The following is a 23237-nucleotide window of genomic DNA, read 5'->3' as shown; positions in this document are numbered from 1 at the left end:
CAGTAGAGTGGGCCCTTTAATCTCCTTTCTTAAGGTTGGAGATGGAGAATTACAGGGGCTTTCAGTATCCGCTGGGGTTTGGTTCCAATCCAGGCCTGTAGCCACAAGAATTTTGAACCCCCCCCCCCCCCCCCCCCCGATGATGTTCAGGCCAGTGTCTTCTGATCTGGCACGAGACCTCAACAAGGCCCTGAAATGACCATCATTGAGCAAAGGTTCTTCACAGGCAATGGGTCCTGAACCACTTGTTCTCTATTGTTCACCTGCGTGGCATTTCTTCTTTCTCTGGCAAGGCCATGCTGTATGGCTGTGTTCCAGAAGCATTCTCTCCTGACGTTTCACCAACATCTATGGCAGGCATCCTCAGAGGTTGTGGGGTCTGTTGGAAACTAGGCAAGTGGAGTTTATGTATCTGGAAGGTCCAGGGTGGGAGAAAGAGCTCGTGTCTGTTGGAGGCAAATGTGAATGTTGGAATTGGCCACCTTGATGAGCATTGAATGGCCTTTCAGCTTCAAAGCCTGGCTGCGTCCTGCCTGGGGAATCCTTTGTTGGGAGGCATTAACTGGCCCTGATTGTTTCTTGTTTAGAATTCTCCTGCCTGAGGCAAGTGTGAATGTTGCAATTGGCCAGCTTAGCATTGAATGGCCTTTCAGCTTGAAAGCCTGGCTGCTTCCTGCCTGGGGAAATCTTTTGTTGGGAGGTGTTAGCTGGCCCTGATTGTTTCCTGTCTGGAATGCCCCTGTGTTCTGAGTGTTTTTTTTTTTTTTTACTGTCCAGGTTTTAAGAGTTTTTCAACACTGGTAGCCAGGTTTGGTTCATTTTCATGGTTTCCTCCTTTCTGTTGAAATTGTCCCCATGCTGCTGGATTTCAATGTGGGCAAAACGTCAGGAGAGAATGCTTCTGGAACATGGCCATACAACCCGGACAACTCAGGGCAACCCAATGACTCCGGCCAAGCTTTGGAGAAGACATCGTCGCTATTGCGTGGGGCTCACTTTCGGGCCAGGTTTCCTTATGGAGCGGGGTTGCCAGCCCTCGCCCGAGGCCCCCCCTCCTTCCCCGCCTCTCCCCCGCCCCCCTCAAGCCTTCTCGCCCTCACATCTCGCGAGACCCTGCCACGAAGGGCGGGATCTTTGGGCGGGACACCGTTGAAGAAAGCGGCGCCAAGGAGAAGCTCTGTCTGTCTGTCTCTGTGTGGCGCTGAGGTGAGGCGGGGCCTGTTGGGGAGCCTTGAGAGTCCCCTGAGTCTGTGGCCTCGCCCTCTTCCTTCTCGGCCTCCTCTCTCTCCCTTTCCTCCCCGAGGGAACTCGGAAGTGTGTCTCTGTCTCGCTTCCTCCTCTCGACAAACCCGTGAGGAGAATCCAGTCGAGGGATCTTTCCTTGGGGTGGGTTCACCCGCCTCGCAGGCACCTTAAACCAATGGGGGAAATCCTGTCACCGAGCCACTGAAACGGGGAAAAGCCTGCCGTTTCTTTCCCGTTTTCCTTCATCATCCTCAATGCTGAAGAGATGCTGGTTGCCTGGAAAGGGACTGCTTTTCTTTCAATGTGCTGTTGAAAGATTGATTCAGATGGACACCTCAAAGTAGCCGGGATTGCATTCTGTAAACCGGTTTTCATAAATATACAGTAGAGTCTCACTTATCCAACACTCGCTTATCCAACGTTCTGGATTATCCAACGCATTTTTGTAGTCAATGTTTTCAATATATCGTGATATTTTGGTGCTGAATTCATAAATGCAGTAATTACTACATAGCATTACTGCATATTGAACTACTTTTTCTGCCAAATTTGTTGTCTAACATGATGGTTTGGTGCTTCATTTGTAAAATCATAACCTAATTTGATGTTTAATAGGCTTTTCCTTAATGCCTCCTTATTATCCAACATATTCGCTTATCCACCATTCTGCCGGCCCGTTTATGTTGGATACGTGAGACTCTACTGTATGTCTATTTAGTGTGTTGTCGAAGGCTTCCTTGGCCGAAATCACTGGGTTGTTGTGCATATTCCGGGCTGTATGGCCATGTTCCAGAAGAAGCATTCTCTCCTGACGTTTCGCGCATATCTATGGCAAGCATCCTCAGGGGTTTGGAAGTACAGTAGAATCTCACTTATCCAAGCTAAACGGACCGGCAGAAGCTTGGATAAGTGAATATCTTGGATAATAAGGGCGGATTAAAGAAAAGCCTATTAAACATCAAATTAGGTTATGATTTTACAAATTAAGCACCAAAACATCATGTTTTACAACAAATTTGACAGAAAATGTAGTTCAATAGGCAGTGTTGTTATGTTGCAATTACTGTATTTACGAATTTAGCACCAAAATATCACGATATATTGAAAACATTGACTACAAAAATGGCTTGGATAATCCAGAAGCTTGGATAAGCGAGGCTTGGATAAGTGAGAATGTTGGAAAACCAAGCAAGGGAGGTTTATGTATCTGTGGAAGGTCAAGGTGGGAGAAAGGACTCTTGTCTGTTGGAGGCAGGTGTGAATGTTGTAATTAATCGTGTAGATTAGCATTCATGGTCTTGCAAGCTTCATTCCTGCCTGGGGGAATCCTTTGTTCTGAGGTGTTTGCTGCCCCTGTTTGAATCATATCTGTATTTCCGCTGATTTCTGAGTGTTGTCCTTTGTTTGTGTTCAGATGATAGAGTCTTTGAATTCTGGTAGCCAGATTTTCTCCATTTTCATGGTTTTCTCCTTTCTGTTGAAATTTTCCATGTTTGTGGATTTTAATGGTTTTTCTGTGTAGTCTGACATGATAGTTGTTAGAGTGGTCCAGCATTTCTGTGTTCTCAAATAATATACTGTGTCCAGGTCCAAGAAGATCCAACCAGTCCATCCTCCAGGAAATGATGCCCATCTGCTCACAGGACGGAAAGATACTAGAGGCAAAGATGAAGTATTTTGGCCACATCATGAGAAGACAGGAGAGTTTGGAAAAGATCATGATGCTGGGGAAAATGGAAGGAAAAAGGAAGAGAGGCCGACCAAGGGCAAGATGGATGGACAGTATCCTTGAATTGACTGGTATGAACTTGAAGCACCTGGGGGCTGCGATGGATGACTGGGAGCTCTGGCATGGACTGGTCCATGAGGCCACAAAGACTGTGTGAATGAAGAAGTAGTAGTCCAGGTTAGTTCCTCAAGTGCTCTGCTATGGCTGACTTCTCTGGTTGAGTTAGTTTGTGTATTTGTATTCATATATACATATTGTCAAGAGTCAGACGCCAATTAGCGAACAAAAATAGAGTTTATTCAGCAGATAAGCCAAAAAGTAATGTTAACACAGAAAAAACCTTGAAACACTTCACTATCAGTGCTTTAAGAGCAGTTCAAACAAAAATATAATTCAGCAACACAAGCAGGTAAAAACAAAGCTAAACAAACTTAGTGCAAACTGCACTTTCTGAGTCCAAGCCCTGCCAGCCGGCTCTGTAGTTTTCAAAGGAACAGTTCCCAAAAGAAAACACCAAATTGGTCAGGAAACAAACAAACAAACTAAGAATGCAGTAGATGATTTTCAAGTCAGTGTCCTCTGATCTGTCACGAGATCTCAACTGAGAGAGACGTGGGTTTAAAAGGGGGAATTTTCAGAGATACATCCAGTGACTATGTCCCATATGTCCTGGTTTACTGCTATTTGACCTAATTTGCAAAAGGCCTATATGAGGCCTATGTTTGAGAGAAACCGCTGATGTTTGGAAAAAGTTGCTGCAGAAAGAGATTTACTTTTCAAGGATAACAGAACATCAGGACATAACTGGTTAGATACCCTGTTTCCCCTAAAATAAGACATGTCCAAAAAATAAGACCTAGTAGAGGTTTTACTGAATGGCTAAACATAAGGCCTCCCCTGAAAGTAAGACCTAGCAAAGTTTTTGTTTGGAAGCATGCCCGCCAAACAGAACACCAGATCAGTAAATGTATGTACCATAGATTGTGGTGGAAATATTAGTAGTTACAAGAAATTCTTGATAGGATTCACAGTTTGTCTGGTTATGCTGGTTTATGATGACAACTACAGTACAGTATATAATAAATGTTCGTTTTTTTGTCCAACAATAAATGTGAATTTTTCTTCATGGAAAAATAAGACATCCCCTGAAAATAAGACCTAGAGCATCTTTGGGAGCAAAAATTAATATAAGACACTGTCTTATTTTCGGGGAAACACGGTAGTATTACCTAAGTTTCTCAGTCATTTTAAAGTTACAGAAGTAGATAAGCAGGTGCTGTATTCTGATGGTACTCTGTTTCTTGTGTCTTTTGAAGACTTCTATTGCATTTCCCCATCGCACAAATGGTTTAGCAACCAATGTGCCAAGCTTCTGATGACCACCTTTACCCCAACGTCTCCTCCAAACACTACACAGTAGTACTACTTACAGAGTGCACCTTGTACGTGAAAGGAGTAGGCTAACCAGGGAAATCTGCTGAACCATTTGGGTTGAAATCTTAGGTGTCTCTTCTTATCCACAGGAAATAAATATCTTGGCAAAAGAGTAGGGTAGGCAGGCCTGTAGCGAGGGGGCGGTTTTAGGGGTTCAACCCCCCCCCCCCCGAAATTTTTCAGGTTATAAAAAAAACCTGGTTTACTCATGAATTTTAACTGGTTAACCAAATCCCCATGCTAAGTCTATGAGACACAAAACATTAAGAGCCCCTCCAGGCACTTTCTCAAGCAGATATTGACAGGTTTGTAGCGGAGAGGGGTGTGTGCTAGGGGTTAAACCCCCCCCCCCCCGAAATTTTCAACCCCCCCCCCCCGAAATTTGTTTCTGGCCACGACCCTGAAGGTAGGTAATGATAATGATAAGGTAAAGGTAAAGGTTTCCCCTGACGTTAAGTCCAGTCATGTCTGACTCTGGGGTCATGATAGAATAATCAAAATTGGGTTGAGATAGTGCTTGTAGTTTTGGAGGGATTCTAATTGTTGCTTCTCATCTATTTGGCATGGAGATTGTTCAATATGTGAGTAATCAGTTTATATGTGTACGTCATCTGCAAAATAAGATGCATGAAGCTGATTGGTTGAGCCTTGTTAGGAGAGCTGTTAAGCCTGGGAGTTTTTGGTACAGTTGCAATTTTGTTCAGGCTTTTGCAAACCAGGTGCAGAGACAGTTGGAAGAAAAAAGCAGAGAGAGAGAGAGAGAGAGAGAAAGTTTGAAGCATGTTCTTGCTTCATGAGCTGCTGGAAGGAATGGACAAAGAAAAGTAAAGGTAAAGGTTTTCCCCTGACATTAAGTCTAGTTGTGTCTGACTCTGAGGATTAGTGCTCATCTCTATTTCTAAGCCAAAGAGCCTGTGTTGTCCTTAGACACCTCCAAGGACATGTGGCCAGCATGACTGCATGCAGACAAAGGAAAGACTATTTTAAATCTCTCATAAAGGGACATTCTGTGAGTTGGTGCAACTGAGCACAATGATTGCAGGTTTTATGGAATGCCAGCATTTTGTTTTGAGGAAATGAATGGAACATCACATTTACATTGCTAACATTTCCAAAACCCTAATTAATCATGGACACAATCCACTTTAAAATTCTCCCCTTCTTTATTGTTCTGTACATAAAAATGCTGTCATGTTTTCTATAGATATGTATTTAAACTGCATTGTGTTCTATCTGTGTGTATTAGAGCTTTGAGGACACGTTTTCTATAGGCTTGTTAAGCCGATATGGTTATGTTTATAGAATAAATCAAATCAGCCAACATAAAGTATTTTTTTCTTTTTACTGAAGGAGCAAATCAATCACGCATCAGTGTTGTAAATTTCTGTGCAAAAGCATTGAAGTGCTTTACTAAAAATTACAACATAGAAACACATTAACAAATTCATACAATCAGATTTAGAAATATAACAACACAGAGGAAACAGAATTCCAGTACATTTACAACACAAGACAAAATACATGGAATTAATTAGAAAATATTGTAATAAATAATTCATGGATTATAGTGCAATTGATTTATGCATAAATAGAACTGATTACCTAGAAATCTGTTATTAACAAAAATTTGTGAAAAATCAAGGCAGCCACAGAGTTTTACTAAATTACTGCAACAATGGAAATAATGCAATAAAAAAACACAAAATACAGTTATTTGTATTGTAACAAAACATCAGTCTCACTAAAGTTAATATACACTTTAATTTAATATAAAATAGTCATTAGCTACCAGAAATGGTTTAAACAACTTTACTGAGCAGTAGATCTAAAAACAGAAGCACTGTTTTTAACATAAAATAATTGAGAAACATTCAAATAAGTAGAAAGCATGTAGGGTTTGCTTTCTCCTTCATTTAAAAGTCTGCTGAAATATGAATTTTCAGAAACTTATCCATTTCTAAGTAGCAACTGGTAACTGAATTTTAAAAGTACTTCAAAATTATAATGTAAACAACTTTTAAAACAAATACATTAGGGTCAAATAAGGGGAGTCTATGTGTTTCCCTGCCTTTCCTCAGTTGTATAATCAAAGATTCCACCTATTTGTTAAAAATAATTACATTTTTAAAAAACGTATAGGTTGTGCATTATCTACAAACTATCAAAAAAGTTTGATATACTTTTTCTGGCAAAAAATAAATACAAATACTAAAATGCTGAAAATTATAACATTACATACAAAACTGCCACTGCTAAAGTCAATAGCAAAATGATCCCTAATTTTATGAATTTGTTATTTTTTCATCTTTTCAATGATATCAAATGTGTCCTGTAACTTGTCTTTGAGATACATTTCTGGCTAAAATACAATGTTGTCTGACAAACATTTTAAAAGCTGGGATTCCAGCCTCCCGCCAGTGTGAGTGGCAAAGCCACACACTTCCATCCCTCGCTCAACGTAACTGAGGACACAAGGTAAGAAGAGGAAGGCAAAAGACGGTACGTTTGCACAATATCAGAAGCGTCCCTTTGGATCCCTGTCCATGCTTTTAAGCCATAAATTAAAAACAGGAGTAAAGTGTTACTGAAAAAGTCTTGAAATTTGTAATCGTCTTGGCTATTGGGGAAAGATGCAACAAATTAATCTTTTGAATCCTGACAAAAATATGGCTTTGTGTTTTTTTAAAAATTTTTTAAAGATGATCTTGACATTGAATATTTGACAGTCTCAACTATCTAATGATAGTCTCAACTATCTAATGAAAATCTTGGTTTATAATGATTTGCTTCCCAATATGTGAATAAGCCAAAAAAATTGAATCCATATGTAACAAGGCAAACAGTAGATATGTTGACCGCTGTTGTGTTAACCTTTATTTTGTAAGTGCCTTCTATTTGTAACAATCAGTAAGGACTGGGTGTTTATCGAGTTCATTATGAAATGCTACCAAATTAGTTAAACGTAGTACTTTAAAAACACTATATGCAAATTATACGTCACAGATACTAAATTATGCAATCCTTTAGCAAATGTATGCTAATTGGGTTGGGTAACAACTATATAGGGTAAAACAGATAAAGTTTTTAATAATGTAACTTTCCCATTTTTAAAAAAAGAAAAAGAAACTAGTTTTCAATAAAAAGGGCCACTGAAATATTTTTTAAAATTTTTTATTAATTTTTTAAATTCTTTTAATTTTTAATTTTTATTAATTTTTATTTTTATTAATTTTTTTACTTTTTATTTTTTTACTTTTTAAATTCTTTTTTCTTATTTTAACTAAAACCTTAATAAAAATCTATTTAAAAAATAAAAAGGACCATTGATGTCTTAATTCCACTGTGTGTTTAATATGATTGTATACCCAAGTTCAGTATTAAACCAAATGTAATGGGTATGATCTTTCCCTTAGTGTCCACATACAAACGTATCCTCACTGGGGTTGAAAACTCCCTTGCATTTCTTCATCCCATGGCTGAAAAAGCATACAAATGAACTTATCGAATAAGCAATTTTTTGGGATCTAGGCCTGCTTCCCTTCCAGAGGTATATGAACTATGGAGTTTGCACAACCTGGCTAAGCAGAGGATAGGATTTGGATTTCATACAGATTTCCTACGGCCCCAGATTGCCCAGGTGCACTGTCTGCATACCGATGATAGAATGGAATAGAGCAACATAACCCTTTGAGTATCTCTAGAAGATAAGATCATGTGAACATTAAAGTTATTTAAAGACTGTCATCTAAAGATAACTGGTCCTCTGAGATTCTTTGAAAAGTTATATATCTAAAATGAACTGTCCCGTTTCCAAATAGTAAATATACAAAAAAAAAACTTTCCATTTTTTTTAAAAAAAGAAACTAGTTTTCAATAAAAAGGGCCACTGAAATAAAATATTTTTATTTTTTTATTATTTTTTTATTTTTTATTTCATTATTTTTTAAACTTTTTATTTTATTTTTTTAATTCTTTTTTCTTTTTCTCTATCTAGTACTGAAAATTCTAGTACTAAAAGTTCAAAACAGTTTCCCTGTTTGTATCTGTCAATCTATCAAGACACTGAACGGTCAAATTTGGTTATTAGCAAAGTGATGATGCTTTGGCCCACCAAAATGAAAACCTCATATTCATTTTGATAAATTGAAAGTTTTGAAATGTCACAGCAGCAATTACATTACTGTTATATTGAGGTTTTTCAACAGGAATGAAACACAATCCTTAAATAAATGTATTTAAATAAATAAATAAACTTTAAATAAACTAATCCGCACACTTAAACCAAAATAACCATTCTCAAGCTCATTCTGTGCACATTCTGAACATCCTCTAATCTGCATTCCAACCTTCATCTTAAACCCTTACAAGTTAGCTTATTTTCCGCACTAAAGGAAAACGGTGACATTTTTATGCCTTTAGTATTCCATCTTATGTACTAATCATTCTATAGCTACACTAAATTTGTCAGTTTTCACAAGTACATATGTTGTAAACACCAACTTTCTTGCTAAACCAACAATAAAATGAAAAGACCTCAGTTGTGTATCTAGCACATGCTTTGAAAACTGAAATGTTTTCTCTATATCAGATGTTAAGCTGCCACGTTTTTTCTTGGCTATTTATTATCCTTGCGATCCAAACCGCCTTCCGTGGATTCAGAGGTGCCATCTATAGTTCTGTTCTTAGTATTGAGACACAAAGGAGAGAGGTCCCCATGCAGAAAGTAGGAGTTGACACTTGACTGAGTTACAGATGCAGAACATTCAATTTTGTTCTGTTTCGGGAGTATACTTTTCAGTTTTTGAAGAGCTGATCCTTCTAAGACTGTTGAGGTTTTAGAAACATGGTACATAACATTGAAAATCTGCCACTATCAGGCTGTTGTTTGGGAAACAAACACTCATTCTCAGCTGAGGAATTTTTAGCTGTACAGTTAGACCTGTTCTTCCACATTGTACAGTTTCATTTTTTTCTTTAATCTGAGTGACCATTCTTTGTAGAGTTAACTGGTGGAGGTAACTGGAAGCTGTTGGGAATCTTAATTCTGAGGTTTCAAACAGAGTGAGTTTCCTTTTTTCTGTGCGCTCCACTCAAGCTTTTGCTCCCAAGTCTACTTTTTGCAGCACTGCACATGTTTCTTTACTGTCTTTGTAAGAATCACTTTCATCGAAATCCCGAGTTTTGTTTTTAAAGGATGCAGGCTTTGCTGCTGGTAAGGCTTCTAAGTTGAGAAGTAAAGTTTTTTGAGGTATGCCATAAAGTATGCCTTCTTCATTAACGTCCAGTGTTCCGGACTGAATGTCTTTCATTGCTGTTGAGAGCAAACCATCGGCAAACTCAGCACTTCTTTCCACATAGTCCTCTCTGTGTCTGTGGCGTCTCCTGGATGGAAGGAATAAAACGATGGTGAACTGATGCAAGAGAGACATGCTATGGAAGGGAAGGGTCCACTCCTTTATTATACTCCTTGCTTAGGTAACTTCTGATAGTTTTAAGTCTTTGAGATGCTGTAGCTATTGATTACCATAGCAAAAGTTACAGTTTGGTAGGACCACAATGATACCCCAGCTTCTATAGCATCCCTTCCAAGAACTTTATATCCCAGCTCAGTATCAGATAACTCTCTCAAATGCTTGCAATTCCCTTTTGACAAATGTTTGTAGGGTAACAGTTAAAACTTTCATTTTCACAGTCTCTTACCGCCTTTCTGGATGGCATCTGCTCCGCAGCCAGGCCGGGATGGGAGGAGGAAGGGCCTCATTCCAGATGGATCACTGGGCACCCTGACCAGGGAAGGAGGTGGACGCACGATGGAGACAGCAGTCCCAGGAAGAGGATGGATCTGAAAAGAGAAAGTTAAAGGTAAAGGCTTCCCCTGACATTAAGTCTAGTCATGATCGAATCTGTGGGTTAGTGCTCATCTCTATTTCTAAGCCTCAGAGCCGGCATTGTCCGTAGATACCTGCTAGGCCATGTGGCCGGCATGACTCCATGGAGCGCTGTTACCTTCCTGCCAGACCAGTATATATTGATCTACTCACATTTGCATGTTTTTGAACTGATAGGTTGGCAGAATCTGGGGCTAAGAGTGGGAGCTCACCCCACTGGCTGGATTCGAACCACTGACCTTCTGGTCAGTAGGTTCAGCAGCTCAGTGGTTTGATCCACTGCGCCACCGGGTGCATCCCTCCCTCTATTTTCCCAACTCACCTTAATCTTCTAGATCTTCAATAATTAGACTTGGTTCTTTTTCACTAAAAGACACAAAAAAAAATTGTTAGTACATAACACCCAAAGACTCCCCCAGCCCAAAAAAAGGCCCAACCCACACCCAAAAAGTGAGAAGAAGTTACCTCGATTCCTGGGACTGCTGACTCCACCGTGCGTCCTCATCACTTCCACTGGCCAGGGTGCTCTGTCAAGGAAAGAGAAGAGCAAAGTGAAATCCCGTCCTCCCCTTCCCCTTTGCAGGAAGACAGGGCGCCTGCATTTCGCTCCTTACCCAGGACTCCTCGGATAGACTGGGGCCCTTCCTCCTCGCATCCTGGCCGGGCTGCGAAACAGATGCCATCCATTGGTGCTGTGGAAGGAAGAGAAGAGACTTAGTTGAAATTCTGGTCCCCTCCTCTTCGCAGAAGTACAATCCTCTTGCCTTCCCTTCTTACCCAGGTCTCCATTTCTGTGATCTCATCGGAGGAGGAGGCCTCCAGATCTTCCTTTGGAGGACTAGAGAAGAGGAAGAGAAAACAGCAAAACATTAGTCACAGAACCCTGTGAAGCAATTTAGAAGGGAAAAAAACAACCAGAAGAGAAGGGGGAAGGGCTTACCTTACAGGGTATATTTTAATACTCCTCCTCCCCCGACAGCATTTGCAACAATTTAAACATAATTTCTGGATGTTCTGCAAAAGAGAAAGGAGAACAAGGTTTGTAGGTTGTGTTTCTTCATCAGTTTGCCTATGCGGTCAAGGTTGGACTTCTGCAATGCTAACGAAGAAACACAACCTAGAAACTATCTACAGACCCACTAAGAAAATCCAACAAATGCTCCATTCAGCAAAGGAGAAGAGGGATCCTCTCACCTCTGCAGGAGTCTACCGTATACCATGCAGCTGTGGACAAGTCTACATAGGGACCACCAAACGCAGCATTGCCCAGAAACGAGTCAAAGAACATGAAAGGCACTGCAGACTAACTCAACCAGAGGAATCAGCCATAGCAGAGTACTTGATGAACCAACCTGGACACAGTATATTATTTGAGAACACAGAAATGCTTGACCACTCCAACAACTATCATGTCAGACTACACAGAGAAGCCATTGAAATCCATAAGCATGTGGACAACTTCAACACAAAGGAGGAAACCATGAAAATGAACAAAATCTGGCTACCATTGTTTAAAAAAACCCTCCAAAATCAGAACAGTAAATAAGAAGCAGCACTCTGAAAACAGAAGAATTCCAGACAGAAATCAATCAGGGACAGCTAATGACTCTGAACAAAGGATTCCCCCAGGCCAGGATGTGAGGCTGGGAGGGCCATTTAATGCTAACAAAGGTTATTAATTACAACATTCACACTGGCCTCCAACAGACAAGAGTTCTTCCCCCCACCTAGGAACTTCCACAGATATATAAACCTTCCTTGCTTAGTTTCTCCATACCTCACAACCTCTGAGGATGCCTGCCATAGATGTGGGCGCAATGTCAGGAGACAATACTTCTGGAACATGGCCATACAGCCCGGAAAACACACAACAACCCTTTAGAGAAGCTATTTTTTTGGTTTTTCTTATTTTGCAACCTAGTTTTGGTCCCTCTTTTTTGTAAAATTGTTCTAATAGTACTTGAAGAAATGAGAGGAGGAGGAAAAAGAGGAAGAAGTCTTTTGGGTAATTAACAGACCATGAGGCAACACATTAATATTTATTAGAACAAAATAAAGAAATCATCTTAAATACAAATATCATTAGAAAAAAATACAATAATATAAAACATATGTTATTTCCGATATCACAGTTTGTTGTGGAGTCACAGGCCAATGCGGGTATAATTTAAAAGTATTATTTAATATCCATAAAAATAGTATGAAAGATTGATTACATTTTAAACTGGAGAACAGATCCAAATGCTATTAATGTAACATAATCTTATGGGTTTTAACAGCAGAAAATAAGTTTGCAAATACTTCCGTTCTCAGAAGCCACCAATTTCTGTAAAAGGACAGAGGAATGGAGAGTTGGGATCCCTCTCTGCAAGAAGTCCAGATCCAACCCAAAGTGAACTGCTCAGGTATTCTCAAACTGGTTCGTAAACCTGTTTGGAGCACCGTTTCTTGCGATAAACCAAATGACTAATGAAATTGTAATTATCTTCTGATTCTCCTTGTGGAGATTCTTTTTGGTATGGGCCATCATTCCTTTCTATGAGCCCCAAATGCAATAAAATAGTCCAGATATATACCCCACAGGCTTGATCATGTTGACATCAGGGCTTTTGAAAAAAAGAGTCTGTGATGAAATTTATTTGAAAAGCATTCCCAATAATGACAGATTTAAAACAAGCTTCTCCAGGACTGATTGGTAAACTCTTAAAGAACTAGCCAATGACAAAAACATCATATGGAAACCTGCTGACAAGGGGGGTGCCATCGTTGCAATGAACACAACGAATTATATGCAGGAGGTATATAGACAACTGTCAGTCAAAGAGCATTATTCTCTTGTAGATAAAGTCCCGACCAAACATATTCAATTCATCATAAGAACCATAATTCTGGAAGGACTTAGTTTAGATTATATCACAGAAAAAGAAAAAAGATTTCCTTATGACCTCACATCCATGCATTCTGGTCTTATAGACACTACCTAAAATACACAAAGACATCAGGCCACCTTTGGGCCGGCCCATTGTATCTGGGTCTGGCTCAGTCCTCGAACCACTATCCAGATTGGTTGACTCTTTTTTACAGCCCTTTGTCAAACAAACTATGTCATATATCAAGGACACCAAACATTTCATTAACATCATAGAGAAACAGAGTAATATGGGACAGATGAGACAATAGGGGATATGCAACCCAAAATAGAGTTTGGCTACTCTCAACAAATTCAAGTCTCCAGAACCAGATGAACGATGTCCATGAATATTGAGGGAACTGGCAGAAGTCATTTCAGAACCACTGGAAATAATCTTTGAGAATTCTTAGAGAACAGGAGAAGTCCCAGCAGATTGGAGGAAGGCCAATGTTGTCCCTATCTTCAAGAAGAGAAAAAAAGGACGCTAACTATTACTGTGCAGGCAGCCTGACGTCAATACCAGGAAGGATTCTGGAGCAGATCATTGAGGAGGCAGTTTGCAACCACTTAGAAAAGAATGCTATGATCACTAAAATTCCCCAGTGATTCTCAAAACAGGTCACGCCAGACTAATCTTATCTGGGGAAAAGAAGGTTGAGAGGGGACGCGATAGTCATGTATAAATATTTGAAAGGATAAGGTAGAAGGAGCAGGCTTGTTTTCTGCTGCCCTGGAGATTAGAACTCGGAGCAGTGGGTTAAAAATTACAGGAAAGGATATTCTACTTGATCATTAGGAAGAACTTTCTGACTATAAGAGCTGTTCAACATTGGAATTCACTGCCTCAGAGTGTGGTGGAAGCTCCTGCTTTGGAGGCTTTTAAACAAAGCCTGCATGGCTTTCTGTCAGGGGTACTTTGTGCTTCTCCTGCATGGCAGAGGGTTGGACTAGATGGCACATGTGGTCTCTTCCAACTGTTCTTACAGATAATCTAGGTCTCTGTAGCGGAGACCAGAAAGCGAGTGAGTTAGGGATTGGAGTGAGAAGAATCTGGGTTTGGAGTTTTGAAAAGGAAGGAAGGAAGGTTTTAGGAACTGTTAGTGAGAAAGCTCTTTGAGGGAAAAGTTAAACTAGGGCTATGAATTGTAGCGAGCCTCTACGGGTGAATAGTGCTTGTGTTAAGAGCCTCTGGAAGAGAGGACTCAAAGGTTCAAAAATCACACAGACAGACTACAAACAGAGGCACAACTATGTGGCCCAAATGATTCATTGGAACTTATGCCTCAAGTATCACCTGCCAGCAGCAAAGAACTGGTGGGGTCACAAACTTGCAAAAGTATTGGAGAATGAGCATGCAAAGATACTGTGGGACTTCCGAATCCAGACTGACAAAGTTCTGGAACACAACACTACAGACATCACAGTTGTGCAAAAGAAAAAGGTTTGGATCATTGATGTTGCCATCCCAGGTGACAGTTGCATTGACGAAAAACAACAGGAAAAACTAAGCCGCTATCAGGACCTCAAGATTGAACTTCAAAGACTCTGGCAGAAACCAGTGCAGGTGGTCCCGGTGGTGATCGGCACACTGGGTGCCGTGCCAAAAGATCTCAGCAGGCATTTGGAAACAACAGACATTGACAAAATTACAATCTGCCAACTGCAAAAGGCCACCCTACTGGGATCTGTGCGCATCATCCGAAAATACATCACACAGTCCTAGACACTTGGGAAGTGTTCTACTTGTGATTTTGTGAAACAAAATCCAGCATATCTATCTTGTTTGCTATGTCATACAATAATAATAATAATAATAATAATAATAATAATAATAATAATAATAAAAACCAAGAACTTACTTTTAGCAGTCTCCGGGCAGACATGTTTGTCTCTGTACAAGACCAGAAGACAATAGAGATGGCAACGTTCCGTTTTGTCTTCCTGTCACAGACGGAACCGGTCTGCTTCGGAACTGCATTCTCATGACAATGGTGTAAACCAAGGGGCCCCAGACTCCAGGGAAGTGATGGCCCCTTTCTGAACCCATATACATTGGGTAGTTGCCCTACCAAATTAGAAAACAGTGTTAACAAATTAAAAAACAATTAGAAGAAAAAAGTGTCCAACACATTATACATGGCCTCCAAAATCATGACCAGAAGACCTCTCGGAAATCCACTCATTTGTAAAAAAACATTCAAGGGTTGCCACATCCCCTGTCTGTCTGAGAACAGACGCTGGTCCCACCAGTTACAAACACATATTTAGTTATATCATGCAAAAGTGAATGAAACTACCCAATCTACAGTTGTCTCTGTTGTCCAAGGCCACCTTTCACCTATATATGTTTTCTCGTTTCTGGCCATTCCAGTTAGATAAGCGAGTGTTGGATAAGTGAGACTACTGTATCTTTAAGGTTAATAAATAGTACAAAGTATAGTCCCACATCATCAGGAGATTGAACTCCTTTCAATTTAAACAATATTACAATAACTGTGAATTGGTCCAAAAGATTTAATTCATAAAGCCAAAAAAGAGAGATGTTACTCAAACATGCTGCATCAAATATATGCTGAGCTCTGTGTTCACATGTCAGAAGGAAAACACAGTTGAACCATTGTCTTTTTTTTTTTTTGCCTTTGACAACAATGTAACTTTTTCTGGGAGAACTACAATACTTATCTATATAGGCACGTGAGCTGAATGTTGCATTGTGGTACTCTGCACTTTTAAACCCCCCTTATAATAATAATATAATACATTTTATTTATACCCCACCCCCTCTCCCCAAAGTGACTTGGGGAGACTTCCTGATCTTCAATAAGCTGTTCCTTTCGTCTTTATCAAGAAGCTCACAAATTGCTTGTTCTTGAAGTGGGTGTCCTGGTCAAAGTTTAGTTATTTTTCAAAGTTGGTTTATAGCATCTACATTTACCGCTAGGAGAGATCATCTGGAGGCATGGGGCAGGGGGCTATCAGTATGCTGATGACACCCAAAGATGTTTCTCCATGCCATGAAAAACACTGTTATCTCAGGATAGCGGGTCTCCTTGGAATGAATGCCTGGAGGAAGTAATGGGCAGGATGAGGAGAAACAAATTGAAACTGAATCCAGACAAGACATCGAGAGCACTATGGGTGGATCAACCAGTTCTGGATAGGGTTACACTCCCCATTAAAGTCTTTGGTCTCAGCTTGTGGGGGGTGCGCCCCTCGATCCCTCTCTTGAAATGTAAGAACAGGAAGATGTGATGGTCAGGAGTGCTTAGTACCAGCTTCAGCTGATACGCCAGTTGTGCCCCTTCCAAGAATTGCAGGACCTTAAGAAGGCTGGATTCCTGAAATGCTCTTTACATTGGGCTGCCTCTGTACCAAGTTTGGAAATTCCGATTAGTTCAAAACAAGGCAGGGAAACTAGTTATAGGAACATCTAGGAGTGATTCCACTGGTTTTGGAAAGCCTACCCAGTCTAACTATGGCTTTTACATCATATTCTGTGTTTTTGTATTTTAATATGTGCATGTTTTAAAATATGCACTTCTGGTTGCATTTAACTTAGCTTTCTTACATGATTTCATAGATGTATTTAATTAGGTTGTGTCTTCCCTCAGGCCACATAGAGAGGTAAGCAATAAATAAAAGATGATGATTATGGTTGTTGTTTGCAATCTGTTTGTCCACAGGATGATATGCAGCAGGTCTAATATATTCAGTTGGGCCCAACAGTTGGGTCTTGTCTGGGATACAACAAACATAAGCAGACGGATTAGCTCAAACCTTCTTCCCTTGAATGCTTATTGGTGCATACTGGGTATGCCATGATTGGGGTGAGTCTTCTGGCCATCTTCATGGAAGTGGTGTTTGGGGGAGGTTACTTAGCCTTACAGATTAGGAAAAGTGGGAGAGTGCATAGGGAACACCGCCAGAAAAGGTCCATGGGATGGAGGTACCAGTAGTGGGAGGGAGGTCAGCTGCTCTCCTAGACTGGCATGCAGTTGTGATGCTTTGTAGAAATATATGACAAGAAGTGTCCTAGTTACACAGCTGCTGGAAAAAGAATTAAAATCTGGCTCAACTGGAGCTTGTTTGACCTTGGAGACCATTGGAAGATTCAGAAAAAGTGTTCAAAACAATGGAATACTTGGATCTGTGGGAGGAACTGCCTGCCTGTGGGAGAACCATTTGGCTTCTGTCCACCCTGAAGCAACATTTCCTGAAGTCTTGGAGTGCCTCCTCATTCCTATTTCTGTGATCCTAAGCCACTGATCATCGTTTCCCCATCCTTGCCACCCCGACTGTGTGGCACCCTGCTCCTGTTGTTTCCATAACTGTGCCTCATTTCCCTCAGCCTTTGGCTGCCACTTGGCAAGCTTCACAGTGTCCAGCTTTCACCCTTTCCCCGAGTTATGCTTCTGCCTGCTGCAGCAGAGATTATGCAAACGTTGGGTGTTTCCACCCTTTTGACTCCGGGTTTGACTCTTGTGAGGGTCATGGATGATGGCAATCTTTTGGATATTGAGAGACATGCAAATTTATCACACTGATGTCGGGATTTGCCACGCATCATGGCATATTTGTGGGTCCCTGTGGAGGGCCTGGAGAACCAGTCACTCCATGGCCCACATTGCCTGACGTACCTCTGCCCCATCTCCCAGAGGGAAGCGTCACCACCTGACTTCCCCCCCATTAAACATAACACGGGAAACTTCCCGCCTTGCCTCGATGGCAGCGTATGCCCAGACCCTTGCCCCCACCTCCCTCACTGCACAGACTCTGTGCCCAGTTGGTTTCCTGTCTGGAATTACCATTTTCAGAGTGTTTTCTTTATGTAATGTCCTGATTTTAGAGATTATATTGTTGCTTCCTGCCTGGGGGAATCCTTTGTCGGGAGGTGTTAGCTGGCCCTGTTGGTTTCCTTTCTGGAATTCCCATTTTCAGATTGTTTTCTTTATGTAATGTCCTGATTTTAGAGATTATAGATTATTAGGACCCTTTAAGACACGGCGGGGGCGGGGTCTGTTCCCGGCCTTGGGGCCACCCCTTCAGGCCTCTATCTCCAAAAGAAAATAAATGGTTAAAAGAAAATAAACCTTGGTCCTTGCGGCCTCCCTCCTGCCTGGCTCTTCGGCGGGGGGGGGGGGGGGGAGGTTCCGGCTCCGGCTTTCTCCTAGCTGGGGCCGCCCTGAGGCCTGCGGGGCACGGAGGAGGCTGCGTTGCTCTTCGTGGGCGGGGGGGCCTTTCTGGAAGCCCCCCCGGCCTTCGCCTCTGCAGGCCTCAACATCCAAAAAAGAAAAGAAAAAAGAAACCTTGGGGCCTCGCGGCCCTCCTCTTCGGCAGGCGTCACAGGCCCCGCTGCGTGGAGGCCCCTCCTCCTCCAACCACCATGGGGCCTTCCAGCCAGGCTGACGGCTGGGGTTTTAAGGCCCTGTCGAGGTTTTTGACGGGATTTTTAATTGTATCAACCTAGAGGCGTGGATGATGGGTTGTGTTGTCCAATTTCAAGGTTGGGGGGCCCGTAGTTTAGTTGTTTTGCTCGGTGCCGTGATTCCATCACTCTTTTATATATATAGATGCCTTTCATGCCCAGAGAGATGCCTTCAGGAAAGGCTTGAGCAATCCTGAAAAACAAAACAGGTTCCCTTAAAACTGGAAAGACCAGTATCCAGCAATTGCAGTGATGCAAAAGGAAGCTTTTAAGCAGAGGCTGGATGGCCATCTGTCGGGGGTGCTTTGAGTGTGCTTTTCCTGCTTCCTGGCAGGGGGTTGGACTGGATGGCCCTTGAGGTCTCTTCGAACTTTATGATTCTAAAAGTATTTTAAAACAAAAAAGTTCAATGCATAGAAACACAAATGAGGCCAGTCAAAGGTAAGATTGTTACATTCACATTGAAAAAAAGATAACTTGTTCTTTTTTCAGAAGATGAATAGACTCCTCTTCATGGGTATAAGTAATAGTTCTTGTGTCTTTACTACAGGTGAGTAGACTCCATATCCTTGCAAATAACTTCATCACATTGAAGCAGGGAAGTGCAGGGCTCAGTCTGACTCAGTGTTGGAACGAAACGGATGGTTTTCCTACCTGCATCACACTGCGAAAGGTGTCAGTGGCACTCAGCCTTCTTTCAGGACATTTGCCCTCACACTTGAATCTCTAGGCACCGCCCACCATCCCTCCCCTTCCTGCTTTTTGTGGGGAAAAACCTCTCAGCTCTTCCATGTTTTCAACTCCGGACGCAAGGAGGGTTAGGGAAGGGAAAGCAAGGATGCTCTCTCTCTCTCTCTCTCTCTGTCTCTCTCTCTCTCTCTGGCGAAGATGATACAGCCGCCTCCTTCTCCTTGGTGCTAATTGCTACATAATGTTCTTGTGCATTGAAGAGCTTTTCCTGTCAATTTGTTGTAAAACGGGATGTTTTCGTTCTTAATTTGTAAAACCATAACGTAATTCGATGTTTAATAGGCTTTTCCTTAATCCCTCCTTATCATCCAACATTTTGGCTTATCCAACATTCTGCTGGCCCGTTTATGTTGGATAAGCGGGACTCTACTGTAATGGCATTTAAAATGGGTCCCGGCTGCATTTATTCTCCAGTGCAGATGCATCCTGAAAAGGGTGTGAACGTTGGGAAACTATAACTCCCAGGACTGCACAACATGGAGACATGGCACAATAATAACAACAAGAACAACAACATTTAAAATGAGTCCTGACTGCATTTATTGTCCGGTGCAGATACATCCAGTGAAGGGTATGGGCCTTGGAAAACGATGACTCCCAGGACTGCACATAATACCCAACCCCAGATCAAAAGGCAGTCTGGTAAAATGACACTACCGAGAAGAATCCTCCACCTTGTGTGACTGTGGAGCAGAACAACTCAGCACCTGTATGCTTGCCCACAATGCCCTGCCTCATGCACAGAGGGAGAACTGTTTAAAGCTACAGACAATGCAGTCACTGTTGTCTGTTTTTGGTCTAAAATTATTTAGCTGCTTGTGAAACCTTTTTTTTATCAGTTTTATACTTATTTATATATGCTATGCTTTTGACCCATAAATATATATCTCTATATATCTATATAACTATACTAGCTGTGCCCGGCCACGCGTTGCTGTGGCATTGTCTGGTGGTGTTGGTGAGAACTTGTTGAGGTAGTGGTGGTATTGAGTGTCTGTTGTATGGTTGTCTTTATGTTTAGTATGCATTTGGTTGTTTGTGTACTGTGAAAGTGGTGAGGGTAGAGGGGGTCTATGTCCCTGTGTAGTATTGTATAGTATTTATACGTTGTCCATGTGTTGTGAATGCTTGGATTGTGTCATGCTGCACAGTAGAAAGGGTTGGGCTGGATGGCCCTTAGGGGTCTCTCCAAACTCTTGGATTCTATGCTTCTATTATTATTATTATTATTATTATTATTATTATTATTATTATTATTATCATCTTCATCATCATCATTATTATGTAGAGGCTGGATGGCCATCTGTCAGGAGTGCTTGGATTGTGTCCTCCTGCATGGTAGAAGGAAGTTGAGCTGGATGGTCCTTAGGGGTCACTCCAAACCATAGGATTGTATGATGATGTTGTTGTTGTTATTATTATTAGTAGTAGTAGTATTAGTATTGAGAGGCTGGGTGGCCATCTCTTGGGAGTGCTTGGATTATGTACTGCATGGCAGAATTGGGTTGGACTGGATGGCCTTTAGGGGTGTCTCCTAACTGTCTGATGCTATGATTCGATGTGTATTATTATTGTGCAGATATTGGATGGTCATCTATCAGGAGTGGTTGGATTGTGTCCTCCTGTATGATTATAAGGAAGTTGAACTGGATGATCCTTAGGGGTATCTGCTAACCTTAGGATTGTATGATATTCTTATTCTTATTGAGAGGCTGGCTGGCCATCTGTTGGGAGTGCTTGGATTGTATCGTCCAATGGCAGAGTTGGGTTGGACTGGATGGCCTTTACGGGTCTCTCCTAACTGTCTGATTCTATGATTCGGTTTGTATTATTACTGTGCAAATCTTGGATGGCCATCTGTCAGGAGTGTTTGGTTTCTGTCGTCCTGCATGGTGGAAGGAAGTTGAACTGGATGATCCTTAGGGGTGTCTCCTAACCTTATGATTGTATGATGTTCTTCTTCTTTTTCTTCTTCTTCTTATTATTATTAAAGTAGAGTCTCACTTATCCAACATACACGGGCAGAATGTTGGATAAGTGAATATGTTGGATAATAAGGAGAGATTAAGAAAAAGCCTATTAAACATCAAAATAGGTTATGATTTTACAAATTAAGCACCAAAACATCATGTTATACAACAAATTTGACAGAAAAAGTAGTTCATTACACATTAATGCTATGTAGTAATTACTGTATTTACAAATTTAGCACCAAAATATCATGATATATTGAAAACATTGACTACAAAAATGCGTTGGATAATCCAGAACGTTGGTTAAGTGAGACTCTACTGTATTATTATTGAGAGGCTGGGTGGCCATCTGTTGGGTGTGCTTGAATTGTGTCCTCCATGGCAGAATTGGGTTGGACTGGATTACCACAATAATTATTTCATATTACAGTAGAATTTCACTTATCCAACATTCGCTTATACAGTGTTCTGGATTATCCAATGCAGTCTGCCTTTTAGTAATCAATGTTTTTGTAGTCAGTGTTTTAAATTTTGGTGCTAAATTTGTAAATACAGTAATTACAACATAGCATTCCTGAGCATTGAACTACATTTTCTGTCAAATTTGTTATATAACATGATGTTTGGTGCTTAATTTGTATAATCATTACCTAATTTGATGTTTAATCGGCTTTTCCTGAATCCCTTCTTATTATCCAACATTTTCACTTATCCAACGTTCTGCCGGCCTGTTTATGTTGGATAAGTGAGACTCTACTGTATATTTATAATCTTATATTATCTTCTTAGAACTGGGTTATATGAGGCCCCTTCTACACAGCTGTATAAAATGAACACTGAAGTGAATTATTTGTCAGTGTGGACTCAAGATAATCCAGTTTAAAGCAGATAATATAAAATTATAAATGGGTAATATAGCTGTGTGGAAGGGCCTTGAGTCTACACTGCCATATAATCCAGTGAAAATCAGATAATCTGTATTTTATAGGCAGTGGGGAAGAGGCCTGAGGCCTAACTGTGCCCGTCCCCTGGGCAGAGTAGGTTGCTAGGAGACCAAGTGGTCAGAGTTGGCAGCAATTGGATAAAAAACAATTATTCGTTTCCCTCTTAGGACTTTATTTTTCTTTTCTTTTTGTTGTATAACCGTAGAGGCATGGATGAGGGGTTGTATTGTCAAGTTTAGTGTTTCTGGGATGTGTAGTTTTGTTGTTTCGTCCTAGGCCGAATTTTTTTTATCCTTTTATATATATAGATCTGTATGTATATGTATATATAAACACAGACATTGCCTGTGACAGTAGAGTGGGCCCTTTAATCTCCTTTCTTAAGGTTGGAGATGGAGAATTACAGGGGCTTTCAGTATCCGCTGGGGTTTGGTTCCAATCCAGGCCTGTAGCCACAAGAATTTTTTGGGGGGAGGGTTTGAAATCTTCCCCCCCCCCCCCCCCCCGATGATGTTCAGGCCAGTGTCTTCTGATCTGGCACGAGACCTCAACAAGGCCCTGAAATGACCATCATTGAGCAAAGGTTCTTCACAGGCAATGGGTCCTGAACCACTTGTTCTCTATTGTTCACCTGCGTGGCATTTCTTCTTTCTCTGGCAAGGCCATGCTGTATGGCTGTGTTCCAGAAGCATTCTCTCCTGACGTTTCACCAACATCTATGGCAGGCATCCTCAGAGGTTGTGGGGTCTGTTGGAAACTAGGCAAGTGGAGTTTATGTATCTGGAAGGTCCAGGGTGGGAGAAAGAGCTCGTGTCTGTTGGAGGCAAATGTGAATGTTAGAATTGGCCACCTTGATGAGCATTGAATGGCCTTTCAGCTTCAAAGCCTGGCTGCGTCCTGCCTGGGGAATCCTTTGTTGGGAGGCGTTAACTGGCCCT

At 41.2% G+C, this 23237-nt stretch overlaps 1 long non-coding RNA gene across 10 annotated transcripts in view; it reads left to right on the top strand.

The window, feature by feature from the left end:
* Window positions 1-128: 128 nt before the first annotated feature.
* Window positions 129-23237, top strand: part of LOC107983833 (uncharacterized) — a 195574-nt gene continuing 172465 nt past the window's right edge. For 5 of the 10 annotated variants that reach the window (XR_010006618.1, XR_010006612.1, XR_010006617.1 and 2 more), the window contains exons 1-2: window positions 1395-3151; window positions 10101-10270. This is a non-coding gene — a long non-coding RNA (uncharacterized LOC107983833). The other 5 variants (XR_010006611.1, XR_010006615.1, XR_010006614.1 and 2 more) reach the window with 5 other exon arrangements.

The sequence above is a fragment of the Anolis carolinensis genome, chromosome 5, assembly GCF_035594765.1.
Source record: "Anolis carolinensis isolate JA03-04 chromosome 5, rAnoCar3.1.pri, whole genome shotgun sequence".
In the NCBI taxonomy this organism is placed as follows: Eukaryota; Metazoa; Chordata; class Lepidosauria; order Squamata; family Dactyloidae; genus Anolis; species Anolis carolinensis.
Note: the sequence above shows the minus strand (reverse complement) of the source record. Positions and strands in the feature narration are given on the sequence as shown.